Below are 13310 nucleotides of genomic sequence, written 5' to 3'. Positions count from 1 at the left end.
ATAGCTCCAGCACTCTGGAAGCAGAGGCAGGTGGATCTATGTGAGTTTGAGGTCAGCTTGGTCTCCAGAATGAGTTCAGGATAGCCAAGGCTACACAGAGAAACCCTGTCTTGAAGGAAAACAAAACAAAAACACCTATATTCGTAAATTTTTTTAAAGTAGGGGGATGGGCAGTGGTGGTGCATGCCTTTTACCCCTGCATTTGGAAGTCAGAGACAGGTGGATCTCTGTGAGTTTGAGACCAGTCTAGTCTACAAGAGCTAGTTCCAGGACAGCTTCCAAAGCCACAGAGAAACCCTGTCTCAAAATCCCCCCACCTCAAAAAAAGTGAGGCGGAGCAAACTAGTCTACTGATTTTATAGAGGTTTTTTGTTTGTTTATTTGGTTTTGGTTTTCCAAAACAGGATTTCTCGGTATATTCCTGGCTGTCCTGGAACTCATTTTGTAGACCAGGCTAGCCTGGAGCTCAGAGATGCACCTGCCTCTCCTTCCTGAGTGCTGGGATTAAAGGCATTGAAGGGCCCAGACCCTCACACAGACCCCTGCTTTGGCAGCCATGACAGGCTACAGAAAAGACCCAGCAAGACTTAGCAACATGTAGTAACCTCCCAACCTTGCCAGAACTTGCCCTCCATATGGCGAGGAACCGATCAGAAGTGTTTTTTGTTTTGTTTTGTTTTTGTTTTTGTTTTTTGTTTTTTTGAGACAGGGTTTCTCTGTGTAGCTTTGGAGCCTGTCCTGGCACTCACTCTGGAGACCAGGCTGGCCTCTAACTCAGAGAGATCCGCCTGCCTCTGCCTCGCAGGTGCTGGGATTAAAGGCCTGTGCCACCAATGCCCAGCTCTGATCAGAAATTTGCAGGTGGGCTCTGGATGTGCTTTACTGATAACAGTGGAAAGCAGAGTGCAGCAACCACCCTGGGAAGGGTCTCTAGGCATAGCAACTTTGCTGCAGGTGCAGCTGATCAATCAACACAGGACAGGTTGTCCAAACCCGGAAGTGCACCAATCCTGGGACTGTTGCTATGCAACTATCGAGCCTGCAGACAATTGCTTTGTTCTACCCTAATAAATTCCCTGCCCCACTGCTGCTTGAGGTCCCTTGCCTGCTTCACCCGCCGTGTCAGATGGACAAGAGAGCCGAGTTAACTCAAAAAATTAAAAGACTCTTTGCTTTTGAATCTGGTCAGGTCTCTTGGTGATTTGGGGGTTCAGAGTTTTGGCATGTGTGCCACCATGCCTATCAATTTTTTTTTTTTTTTTTTGGTTTTTTGAGACAGGGTTTCTCTGTAGCTTTGGAGCCTATCCTGGCACTGGCTCTGGAGACAAGGCTGGCCTCGAACTCACAGAGATCTGCCTGCCTCTGCCTCCTGAGTGTTGGGATTAAAGGCGTGCACTACCAATGCCCAGCTAACTTTTTTTTTTTAAACTAAAAAGGGGCTTATGAGAAAGTGTTGTGCCAGATGGAAAGAACAGAGAGGCCACTGGACCCCTAGGAAGGCAGAATCAATAAACAGAGGTGGAAGCCAGCTCCCTGTATGTACAAAGGCAAAGGCCTAAGATAGAAACCTGGAGCTGACCAGATAAACATGAGAAAAAAGACAGCACAGTCTGGGGGTTAGAAACGGACAGTGGCAGTGCCAGGGGTTCCAATCACCATAACTCAGAGAGCCTCATGTAAATGGTGTGTGATTATCTCTCTCTGGTGGTGCTGAAAGAATGTGCCCTGAGTGTGTCACTCCTCCAACTGACTTGTCCGCCGGTAGTTCAGAGAATTAACAACAACAACAAATCTCCTTAGCAAACAGGTCAGTGATTTTCCTCCTCTTGGGTTTCCTCTCAACTTCCCCCACTTTTCCTTATTTTCCCACATTTCTTTAATTGTTGATAAAACTTGCTTTGTTTACCTTGCTTACTTCTGTGTTGTCCACCTCTTTGCTCACTGTTGGCATGATCCAATGAATATAAGCACTAACTGTCACAGGTTGATTTTGGGTGACCAATGAGTGTCCAGCACCTAACATCCCTAGGTGGTATCCATTTAAATTAGTAACATCCCCACAGCTAAAAAGAATGGGGCACATCTACCCTGAACCAAGCCGTAGACTATAGGTTTGACAGTGCTTGACCTCCTGAGGTTCCATGAACATTTTAGGTCTGTTGCTCCTGTGCATCTATTCCACTTTATGGGGGGACCTGGATTTTTTGTAAACTAGGCCACATGAACAAGAAAGACCTTGTCCGAAAGTAAACTCTGTGTGTGTGTGTGTGTGTGTGTGTGTGTGTGTGTGTGTGTGTGTATGCATACGTGCATGCAAACTGAGGTGGAACAATTTTCCTCAGTCACTCTCTACCTTTCTTGCTTTCTTTCTCTTTTCTTTTTTTTTTCAAGACAGGGTTTCTCTGTATTTCTTTGGAGCCTGTTCTGGAACTTGCTTTGTAGACCAGGCTGGCCTTGAATTCACAGAGATCTACCTGCCTCTGCCTCCCAAGTGCTGGGAATAAAGGTGTATGCCACAGACAACTTATTTTTTATGATTATTATTAACTGGAGATAGGGTTTCTCTGTAGCTTTGGAGCATGTCCTGGAACTTGCTCATATAGACCAGGTTGGCCTCAAACTCACAGAGATGGGCATGTTTCTGCCTCCCAAGTGCTGGGATTAAAGGTGTGTGCCACCACCACACAGCTTATTTCATTATTTTTGTGTAGTAGTGATTTACCTGCACATAGGTATGTGCACATGAGTGCAGTGCCTAAGGAATCCAGGAGAGGACACCAGATCCCCCAGAACTCAAGTTACAAACCGCTGTGAACTGCCTTGTGTGTTCTTGGAGTTAAACCCAGGTCCTCTACAAAAGCAGCCAGTACTCTTAACTACTGAGCTGTCTCTCCAGCCTCTCTACCTTATTCTTTTGAGATAGGACCTAACATTTAATGTAAGCTCACTTTTTTTTTAAACTGTTGTTTAGTTTTCTCTTTTAAGATTTATTTATTTTTATGTATGAGTATTTGGCCTTCATGTATGCTTGTGTATCACATATGTGTAGTGAAAGGATCAGCTCCCCATTTCAGCAGCCATAACAGCCGAACACGTGCTTGTCTGAAGTTGCCTTGGTCACTAGGAGGTTAGGCCTGCCTCATGGCAAGGATCCAATCAGAAGTTAGCTGGTGGTGCTATGCTTTACGGCTCTGGGTGTGCTTTATGGACAAGTGCACAGCAATGACGCACAGAGCATAGCAACCACCCTGGGAGGGCCTATGGGCCATAACAACCAGTTGACCAATCAACACAGGGCAAGCCCTCCAAGCCTGGAGGCACACCAATCCTGAGCCTGTGCATACCCCTAGACACTCCCCTTATGCTGCCCTATAAGATCTCTATGCAGGTGCTTCAAGCTGTCATTCTAGCCATCCACCATGGCAGGTGGATGAAAGACCCCAGCTAACATGGGGTTAGCTCGTTAAACAACAATAAAGCCTCATGCAGTTTGCATCAAGCTTTCGACTCCTCCTGGTGATTGGGGTGACCGTGGTCCTGGGCTGAGATCCTGAAGGCCTGAGCTTCTGGGGGTCTTACAGTAGTACTTGAGGAGGCCAGAAGAACGTGTCAGATTCCCTGTAACTCCTACCCACACTTCTGTTTGTGACACTAAAAAACTGGATGACTCACTAAGCTAGACTTGGATGGAACCCTTCCTTTGCTCTATTGTGGGTGCCCCATCTAGGGATAAGATCTTAGTTCACCTCCCCCAGAGTAAGTTGCCCCAACAGACTTCAGTGAACCTCCTTTCAATGTGATGGCATCAAGGAGGGCAAACCAGAAGGAAGTTGTTGGGGCAGATCCCCTGTTCTGCCTTTGGCCTACCCACTGTTTCCTGCCATCTGACCTTGCCCGATCTGTCTTCCTCTGTCTTCAGAACAGTCGCCTGTACTTGCTCTCTGCAATCAGCTTTCAGTTTCCTTTAACTGCAGAGCTAGTTCTGGTTTTATTTCCTATACAAGGGAAAGATCCCACAGGAACAAATTAAATGCCAACACAACAGGAGACCTAGATGAACAAAATCCTTGAAATGGAAACTGTCAAAACTCAATGGAGAAGAAACAGAAAATCTTCAAGGCAGTAGACCAGAGGGACTGATTCGCTAAACAAAACCCATCAATCAAGAGAAGCTCAGGTTGCAAGGACTAAAGCACTCATAGTTTTTGTCAACTTGATTCAAACCTAGACATACCTGGGAAGATGGAACCTCAGCTGAGGAATTGCCTCCATCAGGTTGGCTTGTGAACCTGTCTGTGGGGCATTTTCTTGACTGCTAATTGTTATAATAGAGCCCAGCCCACTGTGAGCAGTGCCATCCCTGGATAGGTGGGCCTGGGTTGGATTAAAAACAGTAACTGAGCAAGTCAGGAAAAGCAAGCCAGTAAGTATATTCCTGCAAATCTCTGCCTCAGTTCTTGCCTTAGCTTCCATTGATGAGAGACTGTAAGCAGTAAGCTGAAATACCCAACCCCACAAGGTGTTTTTTTTGTCAGTGTTTTATCACAGCTGCAGAAAACAAACTAGGACAACCACACATTTCTCAAACTGCTCTCACATATGCCACAGTGAGAACAAAGGCTAGGGCTTAACACAGCAAGGTCCAGAGCATGGAGGAAGATGGTTAGGAGGGCTAATGAGATAACCAAACTAGACAGATAAGAGGAGGGGCAGCGCTGTAGGCCAGCAACAGCAGCCCCTCCCCTAACATCCCACAAGCCCTTGAGAGATGTAAGGCTCTACTGTCCTTTCTTCTTACTTGGAATGTAGCTAACTGTAACAGACTAAATCACAAGTAAATAGGAGACCACACCAGACCACCTTACAGAAAGGAGCTAAGTATGAGGTAATTGCACCTTGGTGGCTGGGATAGAGTTAAAATCTCTCCTTGTAAAGCTATAAGCAGATCAGTTAAGTGTGAGAACAAAGAGCACTTATTGTAATTAGCAGCATTTGAGACACCTGCAAGGTCAGAGAGTGATAAAGCTGGCCAATTGACTAGCAGCTAGCTCACCAACAAGGTCAAAGCTGGAGTCAGAGATGGGCAGAAGGGGGCTTCAACCACTCCTAACTGTGTGGGCAGAGCATGAACACTGCAAATTATCTTCCTGGCTCAGCCACTCCTATACTGTGTGTCTGTCATTGGCTCTGCCTAGGATAGCCAGAGAATTAGTTGGTTTCAGCAGAGACTATCTCAGCTTTTGTCCAGTTTCTGCCATGGTCCCATTAAAAAAAATTTTTTTAGGGCTGAAGAGATGGCTCAGAGGTGCTTTTTTGAGACTGTCTTGGAATTGTCTTTGAAGACCAGGCTCCAAAGCTATGAGAAACCCGGTCTCAAAAAAGCATAAAAAAAAAAAAAGGAAAAAAGAAAAAAGAAAGAAAGAAAGAAACCCTTCCAACTCAGGAGTTCCTCTCTCTTTCTTCCTCAATCTTACTCCTCTGTAAATCTTAGTAAAGTTGACTTTGATTCTGCATGCTGCCTCAAGAGTCTGTGCACTTAATTTCCCTTGGCATGAGACAATGAATTCAGCCACTGTCTCAGGTTGACCTTTGGTGACTATTTAGTATCTGCCACCTTACGACTCAGGGCCAAGCACAAGTGGAACAATAAAGGTTGCATTGCACTTAAAACCTGCATTAGGAAGACATTTCCTAACTCATCCCATGAGGCATCATGACACTGACTCAGATATATCACAAGACATTTCTCATAAATAATTCATAATTATTTTATAATCAAATCTGCCAATTTATATTTTATAGTTCAAGAGCTTAATTTATTTAAATTTAGTAATTATTAATAAGGTCTGCTGATTTTTTTTGTCTTTTTGTTTGTTTGTTTTGAGATAGGGTTTCACTATGTAACAGTCTTGGCTATCCTGAAGTAGCTCTGTTGACCTGGCTGGCTCACTTTTTTGTTTTTTGTTTTTTGAGACATGTTCTCACTATTTAACATAGATTAGAACTTACTATGTACACCAGGCAAGCCTCAAACTCGCGTAGATCTGCCTACCTCTGCCTCCTGAGTGCTGTGGCATTAAAGGTGTGCACCACCACACACCAGGCAATTTTGCTCAATTCTTCCATTACTGCCTTCACTTTTGTTAAAGATTTTATTCTAGATTACCATTTTATTTATTTGTTTTTAAGGTTTATTTACTTTTATGTGTATGGATGATGGGGAATGTACTGTGTATGTTCATCTTATTGATTATTGAATAAAGTACTGTTTGGCCAATGAGGCAGCAAGTTAGACAGGACTAGGAGGATTCTGGGAAATGTAGTAGAGAGTGGTGATCCAGGCAGGAAGTCACATAGCAAGGAGACTCATATTTAAGCAAGGACGAACAGGAAGTGTGCCCCCTTTTCCCCTCTGCTCCTCCTCCAGCGGCGTGATGTTATCCACCAGCAAGAGAGGACACCAATGGAAGGTGTCCAATAAGATAAGTCTTATAAAATATATAGATTTATAATAATTAAGACTGAGCTAGCAGATGAGAATCCTAGTCATTGGCCAAGCAGCATTTGTACTTAATAGAAGTCTCCATATTATTTTGTTCATCCACGTGGCGGGCAGAACTCAAGCATCTGGCAGAGACCGTCCATGTGGCAGTAGGGCTCGGGCTGCTTTTGGCAGAAAGATTTATCGTAACATATGAATGTTGGCCTACATGTATGTCTGGATACCATTATGCTTGCAGTGTCCAACAAGGCCAAAAGAGCATAGGATGCCCTGGAGCTGGAGGTACAGGAAGTTGTGGGTGCTGGACACTAAGTACTTAACCACTGAGCCATCTCTCCAGTCCTCCTTTCTGTTTTGTCATCGACATGTAGTGTGTGCACATGTGTGCATGTTTGTGTGTTTGCTGTGTGTGTGTGTATGTGAGCATGAGTGTGGAGGCCCAAAGTTGGTGTTATCTTCCTCAATTGTTCTCTGCTTTGTTTGCTAAGGCAGGGTTTCTCAATGAATCCAGAGCTTACCAATTCCAGCTAGTCTTGCTAGTCAGATTGCGCTCCTGAATCGCCTATAGGTTGTAGGCGATTAGTGATGATGTATTAGCCACTAGCTGGGTTTGTGCCCAAGTATGGTCAGGGGGTCTCGTCCTCTGCCATCTGAGTGCTGAAATTATAGGCAGCTATGTATTTTCACCTGAGTTCTGACAACCCAAATTCTAAGTCATCATGTTATGTGGCCAGGGCTTTAACTATTGAGCCTCCTGTCCAGCCCCTCCATGACTTTGGATGATCCTCAATTATTTTGTTTGGTCTTTAAAAGATAGCATCTCATATAGCTGAAACTGACCTTGGGCTCGATATGCAGCCAAGGATGATTTTGAACTCCTGGTCTTACTGCCTCAACCTCCTTCAGTGCTGGTATTACAGGAGTGTGTCACCATCCCAGGATAATTTTTTTTCTTAGATCAAAATCTTGCTATGTGGTCCAGGCTGTCCTTGCATTCAAGATGTTCTTGCAGATCAATAACTTTTTTTAGACATTTTTTGTTTGGGTGGTTTTAAATAGGTTTTCTGCCCCTCCTCCCCATAGGTTTCTCCACCAACGCAGTAAGCTAGATCATGCTGAATTGAAAAAGTATAACAGATTTATTTGAGCAAAGCAACTTACAGGTGGGTTCTCCAGTCCCAGAGATTGGGCCGGAGAAGCCATTCCCACAAATGAAAGCAGGCAGACTTTACAGGTTGTAGGCGATTAGTGATGATGTATTAGCCACTAGCTGGGTTTGTGCCCAAGTATGGTCAGAAACAGAGAGTTTTAGGCAGGGACTTGGGCAGAGGCAACTTCAAGGGAGGAAGCTGCAGTAGCCACCAAGAATGCAGAACTGGGTTTTTTGGCACCTTCTTTTGTTCAGAAACTCTCTGAGTGAGCAGGGATTTGGAGACAGAAACGGGAATGGGACTTTCAGGATCATACAGGGGTGAGTTGGAGGTTCCAACTGTACATCTTTGAGACAAGGTTCCATGTAGCCCTGGTGCCACCATGTCCAACTTTATTTTGTCTTTTGCTAGTTTGATTAGAAGTGTATCATTCTCAGCAGATAGCTATTTAGCTTTTCCTGGTGATTGTCTTCTTGAGTTTGAGGACCTTTGGGGCAGCTGTGTTATGCAATATACCAGGAGCCACACAGAGGCAAACTAGCCATAAGAATGGCTTGAGGAAATGATCTTTATTCCTGAGATTTGAAGGACTGAAAGCACATTAATGCTAGGCAATTGAGTGAGGAAGAGCCTTCACTTTCCACCTGCCATCTCCTGTGGATACTGCCCCTAATTCTGTCTCCTGGCAAGCCGTCTGTAGAGAGGTAGTGTGCCTGGTAGCCAGCTCAGCCTGACAAAGCTCTTTCTTCAACACTGCCCTGCATTGATTACTGGCTTACCTTGGGTGGCGAGCACAGTGAGGCTGCACATGGTGACAATGTGTCCTGATCCTCCCCTTTGGGAAGTCTCTGTTCCTGCTCTCCATCATACTTACTGTGTGGCAGCAAGCGCTCTGAGGAAAGGGGGTGGGATGGCTGTTAGGAGAAAAGCATATAGGGGACCTTAGTGGATTTCATGTCACTGAGGGACAAACATGCCAGGCAGATGGAGCTTAAATGAGAAGTTTTATTAGAAAGAAAAGGAAGGGGGGGGGGAAAGGAAAGAGAAAAGAGGTAAAGAGACACAGAGAGAGGAGAAGAGAAGAGGGAGACAGGAAAAGTCCTGTCTGCCCCAGGGGAACAGCGGGAAAGAAAGCAGAAGTCTGCGGGGAGTGTCTTTTAAAAGGGTCCTTTGCACCTGCGCGCAGACTATGTAGCCATGGAACCCTAGGCTGACCAGGGTACTGCCTGCGTGCATTCTGCTAGGTGACAAGGGGCAGGCTAGCATAATGCCTGAACCCTGACAGTAGTGGGTAGAGGAGTTAGGGAATGCAGTGCTCCAAGAAGGTGGACTGTGGAGCTGATTGCTCCAACTGGCCAGAAAGGCATTTATTCTAACGATCCTACAGGATTGATCCATCAATATTGCATTAGTCAGGGTTCTCTAAAGGAACAGCACTGATAAACTAAAATGAATATATGTATTCATTTTATATTGGGTTTATGGTTTACAGGGTATGGTCCAGGTAGTTTAACAATGCCTGTCTCACAACTGAAAGGGTGAGACTTGGTAGTTGCTCTGTCAAGGATATTGCATGTCTGAAGTCTCAGTCTGCTGTTAGAGTGCTAGAGGGTCCCAGAGAGCTGCTGGTCTTCAGTCTATGTTGGAATCCTGAAGATGCTGGATTTGATATTGGCTGTAGCAACAGGATGGATGGGTGGATAGATAGAAAGATAGATAGAACTTGTCAGCTGGGTGGCGGTGGCACACACCTTTAATCCCAGCACTTGAGATGCAGAGGCAGGAGGATCTCTGTGAGTATGAGACCAGCCTGGTCTACAAGAGCTAGTTCCAAGACAACCTCCAAAGCCACAGGGAAACCCTGTCTAGAAAAACCAGTCCTTCATTCACCTGCCCTACAGGATACAAGGATAGCTGCTATAATTCTTTGTGGCATACATCACGGCTGCCAGTATTTTGTTTGCCAGCCTGTCTCTATCAATTCCTCCGTCACACTCATCCATTCAACCTAGACACCGTTCAGGTGCTGGGATGTAGCCCAGGTGAGCCTGTCTCCTCAGAGCTAGGCAGGAGCCTCATAGCGAGTAAGAGAACAAAAACCAGGATCCACATAGAATATTGTAAACATAAAAGGAAGCAGAGCAATGGCAAGTCCTGTGGGTGGGCGTGAACTTGGCTTCAGTTTTGTGGAAATCCAATTAAGGGGCTGGCCTTGTACAAACTTAAGGAGAGCCCTTGTCTTGGTTAGCTTTGTCAACTTGACACACTGTAGAGTACCCAAGAAAGGAGTCTCAATTGAAGGACTGCCTGTGGGCATATCTGTAAGTTATTGATTCTCTTCATTGTTAGCTATTGTGGGAGGGCCTAGCCTACTTGTGGGAAGAACCATCCCTAGGCAGTAGTCCTGTTGAGGGGGTGTAAGAACTAAGGGCTGGCTGTCTAGGAGTCCATGTTCTTCCCAAGGATGAACAAAGAACTGAACATTACAGGGGAAAGAAGTAAAAACTCAGAAAAGGTGGAAACGAGTTAACTGAAGCAGGAAGCAAGTAGTTAAGTAGAATAAGATTAAAAAAAAAGGGCTGACTATTATATTCATTGACTTATTTAGGTATTTACTTAAGGTACTGCTTATACTATTCACCAAGCATGACTTCACTCGATACCTGGAACACAATGGCCTGGAGAAACAGCTGAAACAATGGGCTGTTGCCCTTAATCACCTTCTGACTACCACATATGCTTCTGTGAAATCTTGCCAGTTCGCCCCACCTTGTGTTAGAGTATAAATGTGAATGCAAACTGGACCGAATACCAAGGCCTTTCAGGAGCCATCCTAGCTTTGGCCCACCAGTGACATCTCCCCTCCTCCACTCTTATTGGTGCTGGGGTGCTTGCGTTAGAAAGATTCCTGAAACAATAGCAAAAAAGCCTATGTAGGGATAGGCTTAGTCCTTAAAGCTGGTGGACTGCCAAGAGTTGGTCTCTTCAAAAATTCCTTGGACCATTTCTTCCTTTGATCCCCTCCCATTTCATTTCATATTCTTGGCCCAGACAGAAAATATCCCCAAATGGATGCTATCGTTGGACAGAAATAGAAAAACCACATCACTGTCCAGAGAATGGCCCTGGCTGATGGTCTTGGTTTTTTGTTTTTTTAATTGGTGTTTGGCAGGTATGTCTGTGTGAGGGTGTCAGATCTTGGAGTTACAGATAGTTGTTAACTGCCATGTGGGTGCTGGGAATTGAACATGGATCCTCTGGAAGAGCAGTCAATGTCTTAACCACTGAGCCATCTCTCCAATCCCTGATTGATGGCCTTGTTAAGAGCATTCCAGGTGTTGTGTGGGACGCTTAGTTCCTTCTCAGGTCTGGCCATTTTTCTGATTGCCCACACCCTAACTCCTCCAGTCCTGAGTTAATCAGACATCGAGCTGAGCATTGGCTTGTGGGTGAAGCAGCAAGTGACATTCCTGCATGGTTTCTGCTTTGAGTTCCTTCCCTGACTTCCTTCAGTGATAGACTGTGACCTGGAAGTGTAATCCAAAGAAACCCTTTCCTCCCATGTGTTGCTATTTTCCCCCCATTGTGTAGCCCTTGTTGGCCTGAAACTCTTCAGACCCACCTGCCTCTGACTTCTGAGAACTGGCATCAAAGGTGTGTGCTACCACTGCTGGCTCCAAGTTGCTTTTGGTCAGTGTCTTGTCATTACAACAGAAAGAAAAGTAGAGCGTCAGTGTTCTAAGAAAGGGCAGCTGCAAAGACAGGTGGCACAACAGAAGTAGGCTCCAGGGATGTGCTCACTGAGGGACTGAGGGGGGACTGGGGGAGGATGAAACAAAAATGACTTCCAGGTTCCTAACCCTGACAGGAACCATGTCACTGACAAAAATGGGGAAGCTTGAGGGTGGGACACGAATGGGGATGTATGTATCGGGAGGTCTGTAATGTTAGGTCTGAGATGTAAAGAATCCAGAGTGGAGGGCTCATGAGATGGCTCAGTGTGTAGTGGGCTCGCCACAAATCCTGATGATCTGAATTTGATCTCTGGGACCCACACCGTAGAAAGAGGACCAACCAACTCCTTCACATTTTCCTTTGACCTCCACCTGTGAGCTGTGGCACATACACAATAAATGGGAGGCACTCGGGTGGGGCAGACTCTTGAATGGAGGTAGCAAACATATGAACTAAGGTTTAGCGGCAAATCGAACCATGAGGATAAAGGGCTATTTAGAGGTGTGGGGGGACTCCCAAGAGCCCCAAAGAATCCATTTCATGGCTGAATGTAGTCAGAGGTGTGTAGCAGATATTCCTAGCTGATTCCATGCAGAGTTGATTGTGTGTACGTGCGTGTATGTGTGCATTAACTGATAGTAGAGCTTATTTACAGTGTGACAATGGTCAGTTTTCTGACATTTTAGGAGACAGATCATCATAGGGTCACAATCTGAGACTATGAGGGTGTGGGCTGAAGGTCTGCTCAGGATTAGATGGAGATCATCTTGGTCCCTGGAGGAAAGTGGGAGTCAATGGCTGATGCCTTCAACTCAGCACAACAGAGGGTGTAGAAGGGCTACATCTATGGAAGTAGTGCTAACTGAAATCTGCCAGAGTCATAGCAGAGCCTTCAGGAATGCCTTGTATCTGTTGGAGACTTGCTGACATCACTGAAGTGAAACAGCAGCTGAGATAGTCTTCCAAGATACCCAGCTCTTGGGGTACAGAAAGGAGGAAGACAGGACTCTGAACAGTAAAGGACACTGGGAGAGAGCATAAGGACATGTAAAGAAAGTGGGAGACCAACATCTGTTTTAGGCTGGGAGCAGGCAAAGGGACCCTAAAGGTTGAATGAAGAGAGGCTGGGAACTATTTTAGGAAATAAGCAATGTGGCATGTATGTCTCCCTCTATGTAAGTGGACACCACATGTACCCTCAGGCCTTTGGACCCCTGCTGGTGGCCGCCTGGTATGGCATCCAGGTGTCCCGGGGCTGATAGAGACCTGCAGTCTGCATCTCTATGGAAGCTGTGTTGACAAATAGCTGAGAAGCAGAGGAGAGGAAGATGACAGAAAAGGCTCTAGGCCTTCTGCTCTGGCTTCCTGAGGGTGGTCACTGATCTGGCACCAAGGCTCACTTCAGCTTACTCTTCACATCCTCTGAACTTGACATTTCATCCTCCCACTTGCTTGTTCCACACTGGGGCTCTCATGAAATCTTCATGGACTGAGCAACTAAACCAGATCTTGAGTGAGGCTCCCTTCCTTTCTGTCCACTCTTTATCAGACAGGGGTCTACTCAAACCTGCCCCCAAAACCTCCCTACTCTAACACACACATATGCACACACGCACGCACGCACTCTATGAGTGGCTTCTTCAGAGTCCATTAGCCCATTCTGCTACTGATGCCGGACTCTACTGGGGCACTGCCTTCTCAGTGACACCCAACTGCAGCACTGAGCCAATGCTATCTTACTGGCCATGCTGACAGCTCTGCCTGCCATGAGCCCTCACTTGGACCTGAGCAATAGCAGTCAGGGCCACTGCAGGAGCAGCAGAGATCATCACGGCTCCCTCAGAGGCAGAGCTGTGCAAGTGTAGCCATACTATGTGGACAAAAAGAACCCAAAAGAAAGTCAGAAAGCCAGGCCAGAAGCC

Source organism: Cricetulus griseus, chromosome 6 (assembly GCF_003668045.3).
Source record: "Cricetulus griseus strain 17A/GY chromosome 6, alternate assembly CriGri-PICRH-1.0, whole genome shotgun sequence".
Classification (NCBI taxonomy): Eukaryota; Metazoa; Chordata; class Mammalia; order Rodentia; family Cricetidae; genus Cricetulus; species Cricetulus griseus.
The sequence above is the reverse complement of the archived record's forward strand: the minus strand, read 5'-3'. Positions refer to the sequence as shown.